The following is a 24,727-nucleotide window of genomic DNA, read 5'->3' on the forward strand; positions in this document are numbered from 1 at the left end:
CTGCACTGATGGTGGGTGCCCAGAGGAAAGGGTCAGCTGCTTTGTCCCTCCCTACTACCCTACTTTGCTCGGAACATCCAGGCCTGATGGCTTCCCATGAAGGGCCAAGAGGATACCAAGCCATAGACAAAATGACCAGGAGCCATTCTGAGGTTGGACCTGCCCAGCATCCCCTACCCAGCCTCAGGAGACATCAACTGGACACTTCTCTTGCTGCATGGGTACGCGGTCATTTAGATGGGCAGCCGCAACCCAAAAGGCAGATGTGAGGTACAGTTTAACTATGGGAGCCCAAGAGGCTGCCTGACCTGGGGGCTGGCTGAGAGCCACAGCTCCCAAAGGAAACACACACAACACACAAATACACAACTGTCACAGGTGCTTCCTAGAGCTGGTTTAGGGCAGTGTTTGCTCTGAAGTTGACCCTGTGGCTGTAGTTGGCTTCCCCCTGCTGTCACTCAGGCATCAGATGGGTGGTACACACTTTGTGAGTCCCTTCCTTTCCCCACTGGGCAGAGTCACACTCTGGACCCTTATGCACAGACACCATAGTGGATGAGATATTGTGCCCAGATCCCTGCATGGCATCCCCATGGTAACCCCATCTTAGCTGGGGTTACCTAATGCCATAAAGGAGTTGCAGCTTCTGTTCTTGAAGATTCAGTCCCCTGTTTTGGCACCTATTGCTTCTCCCAATGATCACTCGCCAGGGAGGAATTCAGCTTGGGGCATGGAGTCCCCTTGTCCCCACACAGGTCTGAACAGGAGGACATTGGTCTCAGAGGCTGATTCACTTCATCCCATCTGAGCTCCAAAACCTCAGTCCCTGTGCATTATGAACTCAGGTACTGCCTCAGGCCTGAGATACAGAGGACTCTGAATCTTCTCAGGAGCCAAGGGTTGGGGAACCTGGAGAATTTGGTCAGTTGAGTGACCCTGATCTGGGCTCCCTTCTTCCTATACCTCATCCTGAACTCTTGTATGCTGGCAGGGCCTGATTCAGGCATCACTCAGGAAAGGGAGGGAGCTGCAGTACTGAGCCTATGTGACTGGGAAGCAGCATTCCTGCCAACCTGTCCAGATGCCTGGGTGTCCAGGCCCATGGGTCCTGCACATGCAGCAGAGGGACTCAGTGGATCAGAGAGATGACAGGCTCAGGTCACCATGGGATTCCAGGGACCAAGGATTTCACCCCAGCTGTTGTAGTCAGAGGTTGTACACAGAGAACAACTAGGATTAGGACATGGAGTTTATAATATTTTTATAAAGGTCACCGGGAGTTAACACAGGAAAATGCAGGAAATCTATCTACAACACCAAAGACATAGATTATTTAGTCAAGGGCCTAAACCCCACAGCACATGTCCCACATGAGTCCAGATAAAAACCCAGAGCTCAGGGACAATGCCTCTCACGAGTCCAACTGGAAGTCCAGAGCCCACAAGAAGGACTCACGCCAGTCTTTTACAGATCTGTGCCGGGAAGACCCAAGGGTCAGCGGTGGAAGCCAGAAAGTCTATGCCAGCAGGATGAAGGAGCTGTGCTAGTGGGATGAGGGTTCTATGCTGGAGCCGAGAAGTTACACTCACAACAAAGACCAGGGCTATCCTGAAAGGCACCACAGCCATCCTCAGCGACACGGAGGCTCCAAGCTCCTCCTCTGACGAGCACAGTCGGGTACGTGCCAGAAAGCAGCGTGACGAGTACATCCTGGAGACCAAGCAGCACATGCCTTCCCCTCCGGAGCCAGGAAGCAATGCTTGATGTGAGACCAAAGCTTTTCCAGGAGAACCAACAGCTCAGACAGCAACTCGTAGGAGAACCCACAATGCCTCCTTAACACCTCAATCCCTCTTAACACCTCCCTTCTTCTCCACCTGTTTATCCTGGCAACCCTCCTCAGGTGGAGCATCTTCGCTCAATGCATGCTGATGTAATCCAGCTGGCATTAAGTTGACCACCAGTTCTCAATCCGTAACACCAGCCTTATTCATTCATTCATCTCCTGAGTAACCTACAACTCTCTCCTGTCTGGGGGCAAGGAAGGGACAGTGACCTCTAGACTAGCAGCACGCTCAGTCCTCCTCAGGACAGGCCTCCAGAGGAAAAAGGCAAATCTGTGGCTGAAAATAAAATGGAGTGAACCAAAGGGGCAGATAAGGCCATACCAAGCAGAGTTTGGCCTGGACCTGGAAGAAGTGAATGGGCCGTGGCTTTGGTAAGCTGTACCCCTAGGCCTGGCCTCTGCTGATTGCCCTGTGCCTTGGCTACCCACTGCCTCTGTCTGGCCTCTCCCAGGAACAGTACCCCCATCCCCATCAGAGCATATTGAGGTGCTAGCTGTGCCCAGGCCGTGTTGTAATTTGGGCAGGTGTTGGCCGGGGGGTGTCTAAGGCTGACCTCAAGCTCTGAGCCTGCCAAGTTCTCTTGTGCTCTCAGGAGGTTCCTCTCTCCAGCCTCAGTTTCCTCATTTGCCATGGGGACAGTGCTACCACCTATCTTCTATTGAGACTTCCCTGGAGCTTGAAGGCAAAAACAGGCCCCATGAAAGCATGTGTGTGAGTGCAGATGTGAATCTGTGTTTGCATGAATGTTCCAGTGAGGGCATAAGTGTTCAATGTGTATGTGGGTGTCTGATTGTGTGTTAGTGACTATGTGTGCTTTTGTGTTTGGGCAAGTGTGAGGAGGAGTATGTTTAGTGTATGTGAGTGTACTTGAGTGAGTGTTGGGAAGTGTGGGACACCAACCTATTCAAGTTCAGTACCCTACTTGCTCGCCCTCAGGGCTCCTGCCCTGCTCCCCACTTTCTAGGGCACCATGGCTCAGACTCCCCTCCTCAGGCCTCACTTGAGTGCAGCCTTCCATTCATACTTGCTTGGCAAGTCCCTAGGTGAGCCCACAGTCTGCAGACCCTGTCACACTGACCTCCTCCCAGCTCCATCCCAAGGGTATGTTGGGGTGACTGGTGTTGGGGGTCTCTTACCAGGGTGGTAGAGTATTGCCTCAGGGTCCCAGAGGCTGGGCTCATCAGACAAATTATAAAGGACCAGACTGCTCCCAAGTAACTGATGTGCATCTCAGAACAAAGTTTAAAAGAGATTTAATTTATAGAATAAAAGGTATCTTGGTACCCAAGAGGTAAAATTCACAATTTCTGGCAACCATCAAAGATTACCAATCACACAAAGAAGCAGAAAATATGATCCATTATGAGGAAAATCAACTGAAATTCATAGCAACTTAAAACTTTGCTAAAAAATCATTAAATGACATTAAAACAGTTTTATAAATGTGTTTCATACTTACAGAAGGTTAGATACAGTAACAAGAGAGGTGGCAAAAGTTCAGATTCTGTAAATATTAAAAGTAAATAAATGGTATGAACAACATTATACTATGAAATTTAATGATTAAAATGAAATCACAACATATTAGCAAAGAACAAGCAGAAGTTAAAAACATTTACAATGACACCAAACCATGAGAAGCCTGAGAAAACCTGACAGAAGATATAAAAGATAGATTCATTAGAAATTGCAAAAATTACAGAGAGGAATTAATGAAGACAAATCAATGTAAGAGTTTAGCTTTTTTTTCATGAGTTGGAAGCTTCAGTGATGTTTAGATGTCAATTCTCCTCAAGTTTATCTATGCAGTCAATGAAACTCTAATTCAAATTGCAGAAATGTTGATTGTAAAAACCAACAGGTGGGTCTCAAGATTCACACAGAAATGCTAATGACCTGAAAAAGCAAATAACTGAAAAAGAATTATAAATCAGAAGATTAAAACTGCTTGATATGACTGCATAGATCAATGGAACAGAATAGTGAGTCCATAAATAAATTTAAATATAAATATACAACTTATTTTTTTACAATGGTAAACAGGCAATGTTGTAAAAAAAAAACACTTTTCGGGGCTGGGGATTTAGCTCAGCGGCATAAGCGCCTGCCTTGCAAGCAGGCAGCCGTGAGTTCGATCCCTGGTACCAGTAAAAAGGAAAAAGACAAAAAAAAAAAAAAAAAAAAACACTTTTCAGCAGATAGTGTTGGGACTACTGGAAATCATATACAAAAATGTAATCCTCAGAGTAAACCTCACACCATACACAAAAACTAATCCTTGGGTCATACCTCACACCATATACAAAAAGTAATCCTCAGGTCATAACTCATACCCCATACAAAACATTCTCGGGCTAGACTTCACACTGTGTACAAATAGTAACCCAAAAATGGATCACAGAATTAAATGCAAAATCTAAAAACCATAAAATTTCTAGAAGAAAACATAAGAGAAAATTTTGGGGATGTTGGGTAGAATGGGGAATTTTATAACTTGTATTTCAGAAGGAATGGAAAGATGTCTGGTTAAGCCTGTTAGTTATGATAGGGTCAAAGAAGTAACACAAGAAAAGGAGGTAAATTTCTGCTTTATTTTAAAATTGCTTCTTGGAGCAATTTCTGAAATTACGCTAACACCAAATCATAGTCAAAAGACAAGAAGTCCTAATGGCCATAGATTTTATAACATAGTTTTCTCCAGGTATTAGGGGAATGTTACAAAAGTTTGAGGCAGGACTCCAAATCCCACTGACCATTGAGGAGAGGGTTTTCAAAATCTATAATAACCAGGGACAGGCAGAAGAAGCAAAGAAAAATAAGAGGTTAGAAAAAAACACACAACTTCTGGCTACTTGAACTGCTGGCTCAGAGTAACTCCCAAGGCCTTCAACATTTTACTAAGCAAAGATTAGATAGAAACCAGTGTGCATATAGTCAAAAAGAGGACCACTGGAACAGAGAATGTCCCAACTATCTTAGAAAGGGTTGGAGCCTAGGGTCAGAGGTACGTACTATCCTGAAAGGGAGAGTCAATACCTGGACCCAGGAAGTCCAAGTATCTTCCAGGCCTCCCTATGATCAGGCGAATCTAAAGTGTCCTACTGGTTCCTCTGTAGGATCAAGCTGTCTTTTTTTCCCTTCAGTCAAATTTTTTGGCACTTTTTAGATATACAGAATGGTCACATTTATCATAGAAAATTTGCACCTATATATGATAGAAATTGATTCTTTTTTCCCATCCAACTATCCTCCTTTAAGCCCCTCCTCCCTTCTCATTTCTCTATTTCCATTTTCCCCTTCTTTTCTCACTTTTTAAAAAACTTTTCCCTACTTTCCTCTCCCCCAAGCTGTCTTAAAGGCAAAAGGACATCAGTGGATGACCAGAGGTCAACTGTTACAATATCAAGTACTTCTGTTACAAGGTATGAGCAGTTCAGGATTGCTTTCCTGGGTTAAAGATTCCATACAAGGGAAAATTGGGTTCTATTTTGAGGAGAAAGCTACAGGAAGGTATGAAATATCTTTTTTTCTCATTGTATAAACTCCATTTTCATGGGGAGCATTTCAGGGCCTAGACTTAGGGAAGCAAATGAGTGAAATGAAACAAAGATGTGTATGAACAGAGAGCAATTTTGGATAAGAGAGAACTTTGAATGGTTAGATTTTTGCCAGACAGTTAAAGTGAGTTGCAGAAGAATTTCTGGGGGTGGGTATGAGAGGAAACTGTAGCAAAGTTGACTATAGTTTGCACTTAAAGGAGCAGCCAAGCAGTGACACCTAGAAAGTTCTTGGCTATGGTCGCAGACCATCCTACAGAGCAGCATTCCCCAGTGCTCTGATGGACAGAATAAGAGGCTCAAATTTAAGAGTGTCAGAGTGTTCCTATAGCCTCGTCTGTCAGATAGTCTCCAATTTTATTCCTAAATTCACCTCTTGATGGAATGAGGGATCATCTTTCCTTGCCATTGTTACATCAACTACTGATACAGGATCATTTTTATTTAAATTGCACAGCACCTTTGTGCTCCCTGAGTAGGTCCATGGATGGTCTCTAGGTTTCTAGGTCAGAATGGCTTTTCTGCTCTCAGTACATTCTCCCAGAAGCACAAGAGGAAGCCAACCATGTTGATCCACTCCTACAGGGAGCCCCTCCTGACAAATCTATCTCTCTCCTCTCAAAGTGGACATTTGTCCCTTAACTGTAGTCTTGTAAGGGATTTTTGCAGCCTGGCTATATTTCATTCTGGTATTTAGATAGTTACTAGATGTTCACTTTGGGGTGCTCCTGGACATCTGGGTCAGCAGAGGCAGCAGTGCTGGATCTGTGAGGTGTGTTTCCCTCCAGTGTTCAGAGTCATCTTCCAAATTTAATTTTCACCATGCTCTTTGGTGGGATGTCAGAAAAGAAGGCAGCACTTTGGGAGGGAATGATGGCACTTCTGGGGCATCCTCGGTATCTCACTGCAGGAAGTGCTGATCTTTGGAGGACATGCATGCAAAGCAGGAATGGGTGGCAGTGCTGACCCTCAGCTATCCAAAGGCCAATATCATCTGCAGTTTCCCAGGGCTCAACTTCTCTGTCTTTAAGCAAAGTAGTGCTCACTTCCAGACACAAATGGGGTGTGAATACATGCTGTGGGCATGTAGAACTTCCTCTCAGACCTAGTGGGAATTATCAACTGTTGAATTTGTGGGTGGAACTTATTACTTTATTTTGTGTAACATCATTGCATGTTTGTAAATATGAGCCTCTAGCATTCTATTGCTTCCTGTGCCACCTTTTACTTCTAGCCTTGACTGCTACTTTTCAGCTAGAAGTCATTACGAGAAGGAGAACTGACTTTTCACTTTGTCAAAGGTAATTGGCTGATACAAGGCTCATGGGATGACACTCCTACTTTAAGCCCACAGGCACAATGTTTGGTAATTAATTGACAAAACTGCAAGACAGCTTTTTGATGCCAGAAGTGCCAGAAATTCTGTTTCTCAACCAAGGGTGAACTCTCAAGTGGGACAATAGGAAAACGGCCAGACCTTCTCTGACTCATCAGAGCTAGTACTGGTGTGGATGGAAGCCAAATTTCCTTCACCACAAGGTGCTGGGAGTGACTTGTCTTGTTTTCTCATGCAAGAAGATTTTAGTGAACTAGTTGGGCTGCCACAGGGAGAGTAGACTATGCCCAAGTGAGAAGGCATTGGTTATAGGCTGAGACATGGGATCTTCCCAGAAAGGACCGGCTGGGCTTTCTTCTCTGAAAGAGGAGAGACTATCCTGGTGATATGCCTGGTGAGTTACACTTTCACATCATTGTTTACGTCAAGCATTGGTGGGACAAGGAGAGGCTCATGATTATGGGCTCAGTTCCTTTTATTTTGCCACAATAGAAACTGTAAAGTTGGCCATCTAGCTCCTGCCATGCTATAAGGTAAGGGAGGTACATCAAGTGCCCACAGGGTTCAATCTCAACATCTTTGTTGCTGTCTGCACAAATTTTACAGAGCTAAAAACTGGAGCCTATTTCACAATACAATTCATATTCTCCCTATGTTATTTTTATATGTTATCCTGGTTTGTAGATTTCCATAGTACAGAATTATAACTTCAGAATGAGGATAATATCAGGATTCTTCCCTGCTGCCACTGCTCAGGACTTGAACTTAAAGTTGTTGCTTTCAGTGAGAGATGGTACCTAGAATGAATATTATACATTGCTCTGAATGTCAAACTATTAATCTGCTCAGCACAGGCATTCACTTGTGAACTGCATTAAAAGATAGAAGTAAAAAGGCAGTCTATGGAATGGGAGAAAATATTTGCAAACTATGTATATAGCAAGAAGCTAATATCCAAATATATGGTGGACTTCTACAATTTAGGAAAAGATACACAGATGGCATACAAAAAGGTTCTCAATTCCAGTCATCATTAAGGAAATGTACATCAGCACTTCACTTCCAGGAGGGTGGCCACCATCATAAAAACAGAGAATAACAAGGATATAGAGAGATCAGAATCATGTATCTATTACGGGAATATATAGTACTGTGCTTGTTGCAGAAAACAGAATAACATTCTCTTATAAATTAGAGTTACTGTATAACTAGAAGAATTGAAAGCAGGATCTCAAACAGATATTCACACACCTGTGTCCATAGCAGCACTCTACACAGCAGGCAAAAGGTGAAAGAAAACAAATGTCCATGGAGAAATGAATGGATGAATAAAGCATGTTCCATCCAGATGATGGACTATTACTTCAGCATAAAAAGAAAGGAAGAACTCTGACATCTGCTGCAGCATGAATGGACCTTGAAGACATTACGTTCAGTGAAATAAGCCAAGAACAAAAGACAGTTCTTACATGATTCCACTCCTATGAGGTTCCTAGAGTTGTTAGACACATAGAGACAGAGTAGGATGGTGGTTCCAGAGGTGGGGATGGAATGGGGAGTCAGTGTCCAACGACGAAAGAGTTTCAGTCTGAGATATGAAAGAGTCCAGGAGATCAATGAAGGTGATGGTTTCACAACTGTATCTGTGTTCTTAATGCCACTGATCTGTGCATTTAGAAATGGTTAGGATGGTAAACCTTATGTTGTGCAACTCTTACCACAAATAAACAAAAACATAATCAGGAGAAATCTGGACGTGCAGACTTCTGTAGTACATCAGATTGATGCAGTGGTCCTTTAACTGAATGTGATGGCCTCATATTAAACAAGGAAGGAAGGAAGAGGCAGTTAGCATGCTAGAATCCTCAAAATGGCTCGACACCCTGTAAGGATTTGGGTGCCTGACTTGAGGGAAGTTTGAGAGGTCCAGTAGTCAGGGATATGTTTGGATATACCAGTAAAAGAAATGGCTGCATGTCACTACCTCTCCAACAAGGGAAGGGACAGAGTTTGGTGGGTGCTGGTACGGAAAGAGGTCCATAGAAGGAGACAAGGAAGGATTCCTTCAGACAGTCATGGGTGGCTTCCACCTGGGCCTGGTGGAGTTCAATGTCCAAAGAACCTACAAGCAACAAGAGAAGACAGCATCTTGTTGGAACAACTGACTCTTGTCATCAGGAGGAGACAAGAGCTGTTGCTCCCTAACATGACCTGGGAGGGACATGTGCAGAACACAGGTGACCTATTTAGTCCCTTTTGATATTGACCACTAAGTATAATGAACTAAAAAGCCAAGCAGCCTCAGCACGTTATAAGGCCCAGGTCAAGCAGGTGAGGAGTAAGGGCGTGTGGGATGGGGCTGGAAGAGGCAAAGTGTTGCTCCAAGACCAAGTCTTTTTTTTTTTTTTTTTTTTTTTTTTTGTCTTTTTCCTTTTTATCGGTACCGGGGATCGAACTCACGACTGCCTGCTTCCAAGGCAGGCGCTTATGCCACTGAGCTAAACCTCCAGCCCCCCAAGACCAAGTCTTGAGCTGTGAGCGTCCTTGGGTGCAGTAGCTTGGGGATTGCTACTAAGCTTGGTGTAAGCAGTTGTTTTGGTGTGGAAGTGATGGGCCTTGTTGGGATGTGTTCAAAAGAGGACGAGCAGAGGGAAAGTTCAGAGAGTGAGGACAGTCACCTGGGCTGTCCCCTGGTTTGCTTTTTTTTTTTTTTTTTTTTTTTAGCAGAATATATTTATTGAGAGAAAGAAAGATTCCATCTGAAGAGACAGAAGGGGTCTCGAGCGGGTTACTTTGCTTGTTTGTTGATGGGAGAAATGTCAGCCTTTGGAAGGATCCCAAGTGAGAAAATGTTGCAGAACCTAGACCTGCTCTCCAACAGACAGATGGCCTTTGAGGAAGCATGGAGATTTTATCCCCAGAATTGAGGGAAAAGAAAGATATCAGAGCTGACTGATGATAGAGGTATGGGTAGAAGAGGTGTGCACCAGGGCAATGGAAAGCCCAGATGTTTAGTGGAAAAATAAGGTTGAGAAGAGTCACTGGAAGACAAAGAAAAATGAAAAAGAAGAGGAATAGGCAGGATAGAGGGTGAAAGGGAGCATAATGGAGTATAAGTGTGAAATATGGAATATGGGTATTAAGAATGAAGCATGGATACCAAAACACAGAATATAGACTATGGAGGAGGCAGAGCAAAGATGGCAAATAGATAAGAGCTGGCTACAGAGGCTCCCTGAGATAGTCAACTTAGAATTCAACATAATACAGTGTGGGGAGCCCCAAACAGAGGGAGATGAATTCTCTCGTCCCAAGAAGAAACTAAGGTGAGAAGAACCAATCAAACATACAGTGCTATTATTTGAACAGCTAAAGGTTCAGTGCTCCCAATGCAGTGGGTGACCTGCCCAGCAGTCCAGGAGCTTCCACTCACCGGAGGCACAGTCACACTGAGGTCGGGGGTCAGCTAGCCGAATGGAGAGCTGAGCTGGCAGGAAGCCTGCATCAACCTGTGGTGAGTGATGGGAGTGAAGCCATTCCACAGAAAGGGGGCCTCTGGTGGATGACATTCTGGGACTGGGCAAGACTGGCAAGTACAAGGGGCATCAGTGATGTCAGTCAGTTGTTCCCTTCCCAAATGGGATTGGTGGAGTGAGCTTGGCCTGGGTCATGCGATCTGGCTGAGACCCAGTAGGTTATCAGAAATCAATTCCCTAAGGTGGCAGCACACACTAATGCAGTGAAACCTCAGAAGTTTGACTAAAACAGAGGAGACGTGGTGCATGGTAATACAGTGCAGGCCTCAGCAGTTTGACTGATCTGGAGGGGAGGTGTCAGCATATGCTGCCCCTGTCTGCAACTCATTAGCACACTGCAGTGGGAAGGGTCACCTAGACAGCGTGCTTCAGAAGAATTGTAACCAACAAAGAAAGAAACTGGGGCCTCCTGGAAGAAACAAAAAAGATGGGAAGAGGAAGCAACAACAAAAAATCCCCAGGTCCCAACTCTGAGAACATTGACCCAGCACAGGTAAATACAAAGGAGAATGAGAACAGCAAACATGCAATGTCAGAGACGGCACCAGTGGACATAAGGAGATATCTTCGGGACCTCATAGATGAGTTCAAAAGTGAAATATTTAGCCAAGTAAAGCAAGATATAAGAAGATTAATAAAAGAGATGCTAAGCACCCCTGAAGCAGACACAGATACAAGAAGGGAGGATCTCAAACAAAGGAGAGAACCATTTGATGAAGAATATAAACAAAATATGGAATACATAAAGCAGATTCAAACAGATTACCAGGAAATTAAAACTATGGAAAGATGGCAAATCTGCTTGAAAGAAACTAAGGATAGATTATCCAAATTGGAGGACAGTTTTGCAATGTGGGATTATGAAAGAAAAAACTTTTTAAAAATAATGAAACAAGCAGTAACAATACAAAGGCTAGAAGATGACAAGAGGATCTACAACTTGAGAATAAAGAATGTGAATAAAAAACAGGGGTACAAACAAAGGAACTACAAAGGCTATTCACAGAAATAATTAAGGAAAATTTCCCAAACATAGGAAAAGGAAATGATATTCTGATATATGAGGCATACAGAACTCCAGCCACCTACAACCAAAACAGAGCTATACCCAGGCATATAATAATCAAGATCCAAGAAATTCAATATAAGAACAGAATATTAAAAGCTGTTAGAGACAAGAAACAGAAAACCTATAAAGGAAGGCCCATCAGAATAACAGCAGACTTCTCGACACAAACCATCAAGTCAAGAAGAGCCGGGAGCAAAATATTCAGAACCCTGAAAGAAAATAACCTCCAGCCCAGATTGATATACCCTGCTAAATTGTCTCTAGAAATTAATGGAGAAACAAGATGCTTCCAAGACAAAGAGAAACTTGGGAAATTCACAACCACCAATCCAACTCTACAGGAATACTGCAGGGCATTCTAGAGAGAGAGAAAAGTACTAGGATTCCAGGAACAGTGGCAGAGAAGCCTCAATGAATGGAGCAGAACACAGAATTAAGAAGTTAAGCAGACAACTGATGGAAAAAAAAGAGCATAACAGAAATGAGGCAAAGAAGGTTGGTTATAATCTCTAATATAGATGGCCATGATACACTAAATTAAAAAAAAAAAAAGAACCACACATGGAGTAGATCTGGAGGCAGGGTCCGAGATGCTATTTATAGGAAATATAATTAACATGAAAAAGAGTACATGGACTGAAAATCAAATATGAGAAAACAGTGCTCTATGACAGAGACCCAGATAGTAATAGAGGCACTAGACTAGTATTTGTGGATAGGTTGGAAAGACAGGCTTTGATAGGTAAAGGAATACAATTAGAGATCAAGTCCAGGAGAGAGAAGGTTCGGAACCACTTAGGTAAATAGCAGGTTGCCCCTCCCCCTAATTTAAAATCAAGGGTCTTGGTCATACTTTTCCCCTGGGGAAGTGAAAGGGGAGGGAGAGTCTTAAAAAAGATGGCAGAAGATATTGTTAATAGTGTAGCAGGATTTAAAACCCACATTACTCACACCACTCTGCTTAGGTAGATTTTATTCTCTTTTTTTGATAGATTTTATTCTGTCCCAGTTTGTCTACTTGCATTAGATTTGAGGGCACAGACAGCTATCCCAAAAACACCAGGATATAGCACAGTAATCATCTTTAATTTCCTATTATCTTAATTTGGAGCCCTATATGACTTCCACTGTTTTATCATGACTGATCTTAGTTAAATCTGGTTTGTTTGATTGCTGTTTGCTATCGACAGATTTTATTCAAAAATGACATGATTAATAGTATCAAGTCTGAGACTATAGGCAACTACACTGAAGATGACAAGACTCACTACAATTCACATTCTAGTTTGATTACTGCCCATTTTTTCAGTTTTATACTATATACAAAGTTGTGTTTTTATTAATACTGTTAGGTACTGATATATTCAATTATACTGTGTCTGATGATATAACCAATTCTATTGAAGATAACAAGAGACAACACAGGAACTATGGTAAAGCTCCTTGTACAACAGTCTTATATGTCTTTTTCATTTCATGTGTTTATAGGAATATATTTTGTTTCGTCTTGCTTTATTTTGTTTCTCCCTCTAATATAGAAAGGATAGAAATACGTGTTAAGACTCATGCATGTGTTTATGAGAACTGATCTTATGACACATGATGAACAGATACTTTGAAGAAAAAGAGACATTAAAGTACCCAGTGCTGATCCTGGAGTATCATAATGTGACACCCAGAAATAGTATTATTCTTTGTTCAGAGAGATATTAGCCTGCTTGGGTTTGTTCAATCTTAACATAATTGAAGATATGGATAACTGCATGTATGTTTAAGTGTATAGGATTGATAACCATATTTCTAAGCTTTGGTTGGATAGTTGAACAGAACTGGTTGCAGTCTAATGTTTGAATCCCACTTTATATGCTCCACGTTAGTATCTTGAATAACTATTTGTAAGAGGACAATCTGTAATCATCAACTAGTGATTTCTTACTGTTTATTTTTTTCTTTGAAAGTATGTATTATCTCTACCCATTTTCTGTTTTGTTTAGTCTTTCTTTAAATAAAATTTAAAAAAACAAAGGGAGAAAAAAGACACTACAGTATCCAGTGCTGATCCTAAAGTGTCATGATGTGAAATCCAGCAATACTATTATTCTTTGTTCAGAATGACTTTAGTCTGCTTTAGTTTGTTTAATCTCAACATAAATGAAGATATGGATAACTGTATGTATGTTTAAGTGTATAGGATTGACAACTATATTACTAAGTTTTTGTTGGACAATTGAACAAGACTGTTTGCAGTCTCACTGTTTGATTTCCCACTTTATATGTTCCAACTTTCGTATCTTGAACAACTGTTTTTAAAAGGACAGTATGTAAACATTAACTAGTGATTTCTTACTGCTGATTTTTTCTCTGAACATATATGTATTATTTCTACCCACTTTCTGTTTTGTTTAGTCTTTCTTTAAATAAAATTAAAAAGAATATAGATTATGGAGACTAGGTTGTGAAGGATGAAGGATACAGTATACAGTATAAAGAATGGAACATAGAGTATAAAATATAGAGAATGGAGCTTCAGAAAGAGAGTGTGTTATATGAAAAATAATGGAGAATGGAGTGGTCAGTGGAGTATAGAATAATGGGAAGAGTATGGAGAGTTGGCATGAGCAACGTAGTAAGGACAGTGAAACAGTAGACCATGTGAACACTGGACTAGATAGAATGGGGCATGAAGTAAGGAGAACAAAGTATGGTATACGGAGTATGGAGACAGAGTACGGGGCATGGGAGTGTATTTGGATAATTAAAATTGAAGTGGAGAATGGGGTATGGGAAAACATATAAAATGAACATTGGAATATAAGGAATGAAATACAGAACATGCAGAAAAAAGGAGAAGGTAAAATAGAACACAGAACAGGGAGAAAGGAGTGAAGAATTGAATATTGTCTGAGGTAGGGATTATGCAAATTAAAGTATAAAGTATGAGTTATGGAGAGAATGAAGTATAGAAGAAAAAGGCATGGCGTATGGCCAAGAAACTGTAGAGTATGGAGGACAGAGGACAGAAAATAGTAGATGAAATATGTAGATTAGAACATGGGTATAATGAATGGAGATTACAATATAGAGAACAGAACACAGAATATAGAGAACAATGCATAGACTATAAAGAGTACAGTATGGAGAAAGTGTAATGGAGAATTGAGGCTTGCAGCAGAAATTGGAAAATGGAGTATAAAGTGTAGGGAATGAAAAATGGTACGTGGAAATCAGAATTAGAGTACGGACAATAGATCACAATGCACGCAAGGTCAGGCTGGAGACTGGAATATGCAAAATGAAGTTTAGAATACAGACACAAGAATATTGAGAATGTTGAATGCAAAGTTTAAAAAGGAATACAGAAGGAGGAAAAGAGGGTACAGAGTAGGGATAACAAGGAATGGAAAAAGAAGTGTGGGGAACGGAGTGTGCAGTGTAGAGCAGGGAACTGGAGAGTGAGGATTGGGGCACTGTAGTCACAGCTACTCAGATGGCCTGAGCAGGGGGATTCTGAGCTCATGGCTTGCCTCAGCAACAGTGAGGCTCTATTGCAAAAAAATTGGGGTGTACAGTATGGAACTGGGAAATGAAGGGTGATGATGAAGATAAAGTATGGCAAATAAAATATGCAAAATGGAATATAAAGAATAGACTCAAATTTGGAAAATGGAGAATTAACTATGTATAATAGAGTATGGAATACACAGAATCTAGCAGAGTGTGATATGAAGGATGAGATATGTGGAATGGACTATGGAGAATGGGGAATGACTAGTGAAACACACAACAGAAGAATGGAGTGAAGGACAGGATGGAGAGTGGTACATGGAGCATGGCCAATACAGCATATCGAGTGAAGTAAGGAGAGCAGAGAATGAAGTGTGGAGATAGGAGTATGGAGGGTAGAGTACAAAATACAGACAAACAAATATGGAATATGTAGCTGAATGAAAATGGAGAAAGATGGAACATGAAGAATAGAGTATGGAGTACAGAGAACCGAGTAAGAAACAGAGAATGAGATACAGAATGTGTCAGGTGGAGACTAAACATGGTGAAAGGAGAGTGTAGAGTGTGTGTGGAGTGTGGAAAGTGTATGGAGAATGGCTGTAAAGAATGAAGTTGGAGTCCAGGTTGTATGCATTGAGAATGGGCAACAGAATGTGGAGCGTGGACAATGGTGTGGAGAATGATTATAGTGTAAGAAAATGGGTGATGGAATATGGAGAATGAAAAATGCAATTGCTGGTGGAAAATGAAATTTGGAGAGTAGATTATGGAGAAGGTAGTGTGCAATACTGATCAAGAGTATGACATTTAGAGTATGGAGAATGGGAAATGAATAGTGATCAAAGGATATGTAAAATGAATAACAGGATAGAAATGAGTATGGGGAATAAAACATAATTGTGGTGAATGAAGTACAGAGCACGGTGTACAGTGCATGGAGAACGGAGCACGGTATGTTGCACATGGAGTCCAGAGAATGGGAAATGTAGAGTTGGTGTCACAATTTGGAATATGGAGTTTGCAGGATGGAGAAGGGTAATCAGAATGGAGTAACAAGAATAGCCATGTAACATTTAGTTTAGAAAACAGACTGTTGAGATGGAGAATGGGTGTGGACATGCAATATGACGAATGGAGAAGGGAGTGTAGACTGTAGGCAAAAGCAGCTTGCCATGAGAGTTCACTCTTGTCACCTCAGCCACTGGGGATCCCGAATCAAGAGGACTGCAAGTTTGAGGCCAGCTTGGGTACCTTCATGAGATCCCGTCTCAAACAAAGTAAAATAAAAAGATTCAAGGATATAACTCAGTGCTAGAGCAGTTGCCTACCATGTGCCAGGCCCTGAGTTGAATCCCCACTATAGCAAAAAAATCTCCTTCTTTCATCTAGTGTGGACCATTTAAAATGGAGAATGGAGTATCAAGTGTGCAGATTGAGATATACAGTACTGATTTAAAAAAGCATGAGGAAAGGAGTATGGAAATTAACTACGGAAATTGAACAATAGAGAATGATGTAGAATGCACATAGCATGAAAAATAGAATGTAAATAACAGAGAATAGTGTCTAGACAATGGAGCATGTGTTACAGAGATTGGCTATGGGAAATTAAGTTGGAGAAGGGGAAAGAAGCAAGAATAAAGAGAATAGAATCTAGAATATGAACATAGGATAAATATAATGTCAATTATAGAAAACAGGGACTGGAGTATGGACCATGGCATACAGAGCATGGAGACTTGGATGGAGAAGATGGCGTGACAGAGTATGGAGAATGGAGTGCAGCAGACAGACAGTGGGGAACAGAGTATGGAGGGAGAATGGAGCATTTTATATAGACTATAAAGTATGGAGAAGGAACATGAGAATGAATCATGGCGAATAGGTAACAGTACGGATTCCAAAATCTAGAGCCTAGAGACTTGAGTATAATAAAGGGAGTGAGAAGAATGGAGGATGGAACAGGGAGAGTGGGGTACAGAATACAAAGAAGGCACCATGGAATACAGGACACACAGAGTGAGTCATACAGTACGGACCGAGGAATATGGAAAACGGAGGCTGAAGTGAGGAATGATTAAAGAAAATGGAAAGTGGCATGCAAGGAAGGACGAATGGAGGCCAGAGGACAATGGACATTGGAGTGTAGAAAATGGAGATTGGAGTACAAAGAATGGGAAACAGAAGATGAAGGGTAGAGACGGACTATGGAGGATTGATGATAGAAGATGGAGACAGAGCATAGGCAGTGAAGTGCGGATGCAAAGAACAATGAGAAATAAAAATGGAGTACAGAGAACAGAGTGTGGAGAATCCAGGAGAGAACACAGAGAACAGAGTGCATAATGTAGAGAAATGAGAATGGAGAATGGAGAATATAGAATGGAATGTAGACAGGGGAATGCAGAATGTAGAGCTTGTAGGGTATACAAAGGAGTACAGAGATTGAATAATAAAGTGGAGAACGAAGTTTGACCAATAGAGTGGAGAATGGAACATAGAGAATAGAGTTTGGAGTATAGTGATTGGAGAAGGTCCTATGGGGTGTAACAATAGAAGATCCAGTGTAACATATAGAGTATGGAGTCTACGGAATAAACAATGGAGTATGAGGTGTGGAGTATGGAAAACAGAGAACAAAAATGGAGTATGGAGTTAGAAAATGGTTATATAGAATGCAGAATGCAATCGGGAGAATTAAGACAAGAAATAGACTGCAGGGTAGGGAATATGGAAGACAGAAAGGAGAGTATCAAGAGTAGAGAACTGAGCCGGGTGTGTGGTGCATGCCTGTAATCCCAGCACTTGGTAGGCTGAGGCAGGAGGATTGTTGCAAATTCAAGACCAGCCTGGGCTACATAGTGAGTTCAAGATCAGCCTGAACTGCTTAGAGAGACCCTCTCTGAAAGAAGACCAAAAACAGAGAATGAAGAATACAGAGTAGAATATGCACAGTGGGGCATGCAGTATGAATCTTTACTCCTAAAAATGTACAAAGATGTATGAAGTGTGGGGAAGAGCAAATGGAAAATAAAGTATAGAAAATGAAGAAAAGGGTAAAATAATAATGAATGGAGAATAAATATGGAAGCAGGAAAATGAGTGGTATGTGAAGTATAGTATACAGGAAATGGAATAGAGTGGGAACGGATATGGTGTGTGTGTGTGTGTGTGTGTGTGTGTGTGTGTGTGTGTGTCTGAATATATCTGAGGGCCTTTACATTGAGCCACATCCCCAGTCATTTTTTAATATTTGATTTTTATTTTTGAGATAGGATCATGTTAAGTTGCTACGTTCCCTGAATGATCCCTATGATCTGCTGCCTCAGCATCCAAGAGTGCTGTGATTACAAGCACACACCACCATGCCTGACTGAAATACAGGGTTTGAAAAAGAAGAATAAAGATTAAATATGGAGCCTGGGATGTAGGAATATGGAAAATATCGTGTCTAAGAATTCCATAATATGGAGAATGGAATGTGGACAATGAAGCTTGGAACCGTGCATGGAGCATACGAAGCAGAGGCAGGAATGCAGTGGGAAGAATTTATCATGGAGTACAAACACGGTAAGGAGAAGCAAGTAAGAAGAATGAAGAATGAATTGTGAGAATGAAGTATGAAGAATCTGTAAAGGTGAATTGGAGCATAGTTGATGGACAAAAACGTGTGGAGTGTGAAGAGCAGAGAATTAAAAATATAGTTACATATAAAGAATGTCAAAAGATAATAGCAAACAGATTATAGACTATCAAGAATGAAGTACAATGTGTCTAACTGTAGACTATGGAATGAGGAGTCAAGTATGAATAAAGGAGTACAGATTGTGGAGTATGGCAAAAGGAGCTTGGTAAATGAATAATAGAATATGGAGAGGTGATAATGGACATCCTTGTCTTGTTCCAGATTTTAGAGTAAAAGCTTTTAACTTTTGACCATTTAGTATGATGCTGGCTGTTGGTTGGTCATAGATGGCTTTTATTAGATTGAGGTAAAGACCATCTATTCCCATTTTCTGTAGGGTTCTTATCATAAATGAGTGTTGGACCTTATCAAAAGCTTTGTCTGCATCTATAGAAATGATAGTGTAATTTGTATCTTTGGCTCTGCTGATATGATGGATTACATTTATTGATTTGCGTATGTTGAACCATCCCTGCATTCCAGGAATGAATCCCACTTGGTCGTGGTATATAATCTTTTTGATGATTTGCTGCATTTTGGTGCAACCACTGTGGAAATCAATCTGGAGGTTACTCACAAAGCTGGGATTGAAAGTCCCATTTGACCCAGCTATTCCACTTCTGGGCATATTCCCAGAAGAATTAAAAACATCATAGCACAGTGATATATGTGCACCCATGTTTACAGCACCACAATTTGTAATAGCCAGATCTTGGAAACAACCTAAATGCCCATCAACTGAGGAATGGATAAAAAAGATGGGTACTTTTATACAATGGAGAACTACTCAACTATAAAGAATGATCACACTGAGACTTTTATAGGTAAATGGATGCAACTTGAGACCATACTTGTAAGTGAAATAAATCAAACTCACATGTGTAAATACAGTATTGTCTCCCTAATGTAAGAAATGGTAAGAGTACACAAGACACAAAATTCTCAATAAATACTGTGAAAGGGTGAGAAAAAGGGGAAAAAATATAATAACTCAGGGGAAAAGAGAGGGGAAAAAGGAAAGGAAAAGAAAAAATATCTAAATTTGTATAAACACACTTAAGATAGCTAAGATGGTTTGCTACGAATTCTATTAGTTCTTGGAAAAAAACATAACACTTATAGGATTGGATCAATTTTGAATGTTTGTGTCTGGTTATCTGAGGAACTCTTTTGAAGATCACTATGTGAAATAACAACCTTAGTTACGTTCCTACCACCTTGTTTTGAAGGCCTATCTCGTCATTGTTTGGGGGCTCTTTGCTTTGCTATTTATTTGTCTCTTTTGTTTCTTGTTTTTTCTAGTAATTTTTTTTGTTTTTTCCTCTAATGCAAAAGGATAGGTATACATGTAGAGGCTTATACATGCCTAGACCTTCTCCTAAACAGTTTATGAGAATTGATTGTATTATTCATGATGAAATGAACAGCTACTTTGAAGAAGAAGAGACATTATGGTAGCCATTGCTGGTTTCCTGTTGTCATGCTGTAAAATCCAATAATGCTTTTATTTTTTGTTCAGAGTGATTTTAGTCTGTTTTGTATTATTTAATTTCAACATACAGGAAGGTATGGACAGCTCTTTTGAAGAGAACAAAAGACATTATGGCAACCATTGTTGATTTTCCTATTGTCTGGTTTTGAAGGCCTGTAATGCTTTCATTAATTCTGTTTTGATCAGTTTTATACTATTTTGCTTTGTATGAATTCCTTGTATGTGAAGATACAAACAACTGTTCAGAAGAAAACAAGAGACATTATGGTAGCCACTGTTGATCTCCTATTGTTTAGCTTTGAAATTTTGTGTCACTTCCATTGTTTTCTACTGATCTGCTTTGTTCTGTTGTGTTATGTTTTGTTTTAGCATCTTTAAGATAAAAAAATAGAATATGGAGAACATTGTGTAAGATGAAGTATGGATTATGAAGCAAGGGGCTGAGTATGGAGAAATAATAGCGGAGAACGGAATACAGAGATGATAAAACAGAACAACATGTGGAGGATGGAAATGGCTTATGGCAAATAAAGAACGGGATGGACAATGTATGCCACACGCAGTATGTACTATGGAGAAAGGAGGAGGATGGAGGAGAGGGAAGAAGAGCAGAAGGGAGGTAAAAAGAATTCAAATGTGTGCATATGAACCAACTTCCCAAAATGAATGTAATCATTATGTGCTGCAAATATGCACAAATACAACTGTTTTAGAAAGTAAGACGAGAAAGGAGGATGTGAGAAGGGACAAGACAGTGTGGGGCACAGGACTTGGAGGGTGGAAATTGCAATACAGAGAATGACAATGGAGGAAAACATAAAATATGAGTGTGCAAAATGGAGCAGGGAGGATGCACAATAGAATATAGAGATTCAAGTATGAAGTGTGGAAGTAAAGAATGGAGAAAAGAGTATGGATAATAGAAAAGCAAACTTGGAGATGAGACTATGAGGATAGACAGATGAGAATGACATAAGAAGTACAGTGCAAAAATAACAGAGTACAAATACTGGAGGTGACTAGAGAGCATGGACTTGGGGGATGGAGAGCAGAGAAAGGGGATGCAATATGGAGAATTGGGTACAGAATGTGAATGACAGAGTACGGAGGATAGCGATAGTAGTATAGAGCATAGAGCATGAATGCAGAATTAATGAACAATAGGGATAGACGACAGAGAATAGAGCGGAGAACAATGTGTACAGCACTGCATAAGGAGAAAAGAGAATGAAGAATGGAATACAGAAAATACATTATAGGGTATGTAGTAGAGACAATGGGAAATGAATTGTATTGAAAAGAGTGAGGAGAATGGGAAATAAAAATAGAGGACGGACAGTAGGAAATTAATATGGTCCAGAGAACTGACTATGTGACACCTAGAATGGACACGGAAAATGGAGAGTGGAGTGTAGTTTACAGAAGTGGGATACAGAGTACAGGGAAAGGATGTTGAAGGGAAAAGGAATGTAATGCGCAGAGTACAGAGAATGACGTACAAAATATGCATAGTAGAGCACGGAGAATGGAAAATGGACAAAAGAGAAAGAAGCATGGAGAATAGTGTAAGGACTACTGAATATGGAGAATGACACAGTGAGTATCAAATATGGAGAATACACAGTGGTGTGTGGAAGATGAAACAAGAGAGTGCCAAGAACAAAAAAACAGATTGTAGAAACTGCAGGAACAGATCAGGAGTAGAGTGTTTGGCACATGCAAGATTCCGGGTACCACTCTCAGCAATGTGAAGGAAAAGAGAATGGAGTAGAGTCTGGGATATTGAGAATGGAGCGTAGCTGTGTGACTGGAGTGTGGAGAATGCTGCATGGAGTAGAGAAAATGGAGACAGGTAATATGGAGTATAAGGAATATGGACTCATAATAGTGTGAGATATGTTTATTAACATGCTTACATACACTGGGATATGGAAAACAGAGACTGGAGAAGGGTGACTAAAGAACGGACTGTAGAATATGAAGAGTGGAGTGTGACACAGAATGGAGTATGGACACAGCATACAAAATAAGGAGAATAAAATGTTCAGAAGAGAGACTGGAATGTAGTGTGGAGAATGCTCTGTAGGTTATGGACAAGGACATATAAAAGGTAGAAAATGACATGTGGAAAATGGAGTACAGACAGCAGATGAGGGAGTACTGCGTATGGAGAAAGGATCAAGAGTGCAGGCGTGAGTATGGAGTTAGAAATAACACAAGAAGTGTGGGGTATGTGGTGTGGAGCATAGATCCCTGTGTAGATTATGAAGGGTGCAGAATGGAGTGAGATTTGTGTAAGGAGAGTGGAAAATGGAGACTGGATATGGAAAACAAAGCACAGACTGTGGCGAATGATGTATTTTAATATATAGTATGGTATGTGAGGTATGGAGTATGCAAGTGGAATATAGAATGTAGACAATGAATTACGGGGAAGGAATATTGGGAATGGGTCACAAAGAGTGGTGCACAGAGAAAGGAGAATGGCACGTAGAAAACATTTTACAAACATGGCAAATGCAGAATGTAGTATTGAGAAGGGTAAATGCATAATGGAATACAGAATATGGAGTGTGGGCTACAGAGTAAGGCATTTAAAGGCTAGAATGAGGAGAGAACAGAGCACCAAGTATATAAAGTGTGGAGAATACAGAATGGGGTTTGATAAACAGTAAAGCAAATAGAAAATAATAAATGAAGAATGGGGCATGGAGTGGATAGTACAGTGTATGACATGGAAAAGTATTTATGGGGCAGGGATTGGAGCGTGTAGTACAGAAAATGGTGCCGTGGTATGAAAATGTTCATGTACGCGTGGAATGGGAGTATGGCGAGTATAGAGGATGGAGTGTGTAGGATGGATAGTGATGTATGAGATATAGAATGTGGTAAATGTGGTAAGGAGAATGAAGTAATAAATAATGGATCACGGCAGGTGGAGCATATGGAATGGAGGCAATGGAGTGGATACAGGATGGAGTATAGAGGATGGATCAGAACCACAGAGAGTAAAGAGTGGAGAATTAATACGAAGCGTGGAGAGTGGAGGGTCGTGTGTAATACAGACAGTAAAGTGCAGGGTATGGATTATGGGTGGAGAACAATGATTGAGGATAAACACTGGGTACCAGAGAACGGAGGGTGGGGTGCAAAGAAAACAGTATGTGTATAAAGTGCAGGGTCTGAGGAAGTGATACAGAGAAAACAGTCCGAAATGGGTAGAGTGGGGAATGGAGCATAGAATATGGAAACGGGGTGTGGAGGGTGAAGGATGCAGTGGGGAATGGATAGTTCTATGGTTGTGGAACCGGAAAACAGAGAATATGGAATCGAAGATAGAATATAAACAATGGACCATGGAGTATGAAAAATGTGTCAGGGCCAATAGAGATTGGACAGTAGGTTATACATAGACAGTAGATTATCGGTATAGACAGTGACGTGGAGTGTGGAAAACAGTGCATGGTGTATGAAAAGCGGTGTATAAGAGTGGGTTATAGAGAATGGCCTAAGAAGCGGAAATAGCCCTGGGCGTGGTGGCACACACCTGTAATCCCACCACCCAGAAGGGTGAAGCAGGAAAGTTGCTGTGAGTTCAGAATCATTCTGGGCTACATAGTGAGTTCAAGGCCAGCTTAAACTGTTTCAAAGGGGGAAATGTGTAAATGGCAATCAAGTCACATCTGTAACCTCAGCACCAGGAGGTTGAGGCAGAAGGTTACTGCCAGTCGGAGACCACCCTGGGCTACACAATGAGTTCAAGGCCAACCTGAAGCATACAGCAAGACTCTGTCTCAAAAAAAAAAAAAAAAAAAAAAAGCCCAAAGAAATGAAAACAGAGGGTAGGGCATAGACTATGGAGACCAGGGTAGTCAATGTTCTACGTGGATCATGGAGTAATGACTATGGATGATGGTGAATGAAGTTGGAGTATGACACTGGAGCATGAAAAACAGAGAATGGAGTACAGAATCTTGGGAAAGGTGAACAGAGTGTGGAGACAGATTATGTTGCAGGGTGAATGAAGAATATAATATAAAACACGGATAATGCAATATGCAGTATAATGAATGGAGTACGGAATGTGAGTAAGAGGATGTGCAGACAATGGCATATATAAATTGTGGAAATGGGGAGTGGTATGTGGAGAACGGAGAATACTGTATGGAAAACAGAGAAAGGAGACAGAGTATGAGAACAGAATATGGACTATAAAGAAAGAAGTGTAGAGCATGGAGTGCAGAGGATAGAACATAAAGAATGGAGGAAGAAACACGAGGAATGGCATGCAGGATGGAGATGAGCAATGGAGCACGGAGGGTAAAAACAGAGCTAGAATATGGACAATGAAGTGTGGGGTATGGAGAATGAAGAATGCAGTGTAGAGTATGGCCCCGAGGATTTGGAGATTTGCATTTCCAGCGGAGTATGGAGAATGAGAATGGCTGTGTAAATTGTAGAACAGAATGCAGAGAATGGGAATGCAGTATGTGGTTAATGGAGTTCAAAGAATGAAGAATAAAAATGGAGAATGGAACATTAAATATGGAGAATAGAGTATGGAGTATGGCAAATGGAGAATGAGGAGTAGGTGATGGAACTTTTAAAAATAGTGTATGTAAAATGGAGAATCAAGAGTGAAATATGGGGGTTGGAGTACGGTGTATGGATCATTAAGAATGAAGAAAAGAAAACGGA

The 24,727-nt window shown here is 41.0% G+C and overlaps 1 long non-coding RNA gene across 1 annotated transcript in view; it reads right to left on the reverse strand.

Annotated features, from left to right (window-relative positions):
- Positions 1-1,215: 1,215 nt before the first annotated feature.
- The window catches only part of LOC134471194 (uncharacterized), a 36,636-nt gene continuing 13,124 nt past the window's right edge, over positions 1,216-24,727 (reverse strand). Inside the window, exon 4 of the long non-coding RNA XR_010040503.1 lies at positions 1,216-3,351. This is a non-coding gene — a long non-coding RNA (uncharacterized LOC134471194). The remainder of the gene's footprint in view (positions 3,352-24,727) is intronic.

The sequence above is a fragment of the Cavia porcellus genome, unplaced genomic scaffold (genome assembly GCF_034190915.1).
Source record: "Cavia porcellus strain 051 isolate PalLab524CR breed Dunkin Hartley unplaced genomic scaffold, mCavPor4.1 scaffold_17, whole genome shotgun sequence".
NCBI lineage: Eukaryota > Metazoa > Chordata > Mammalia > Rodentia > Caviidae > Cavia > Cavia porcellus.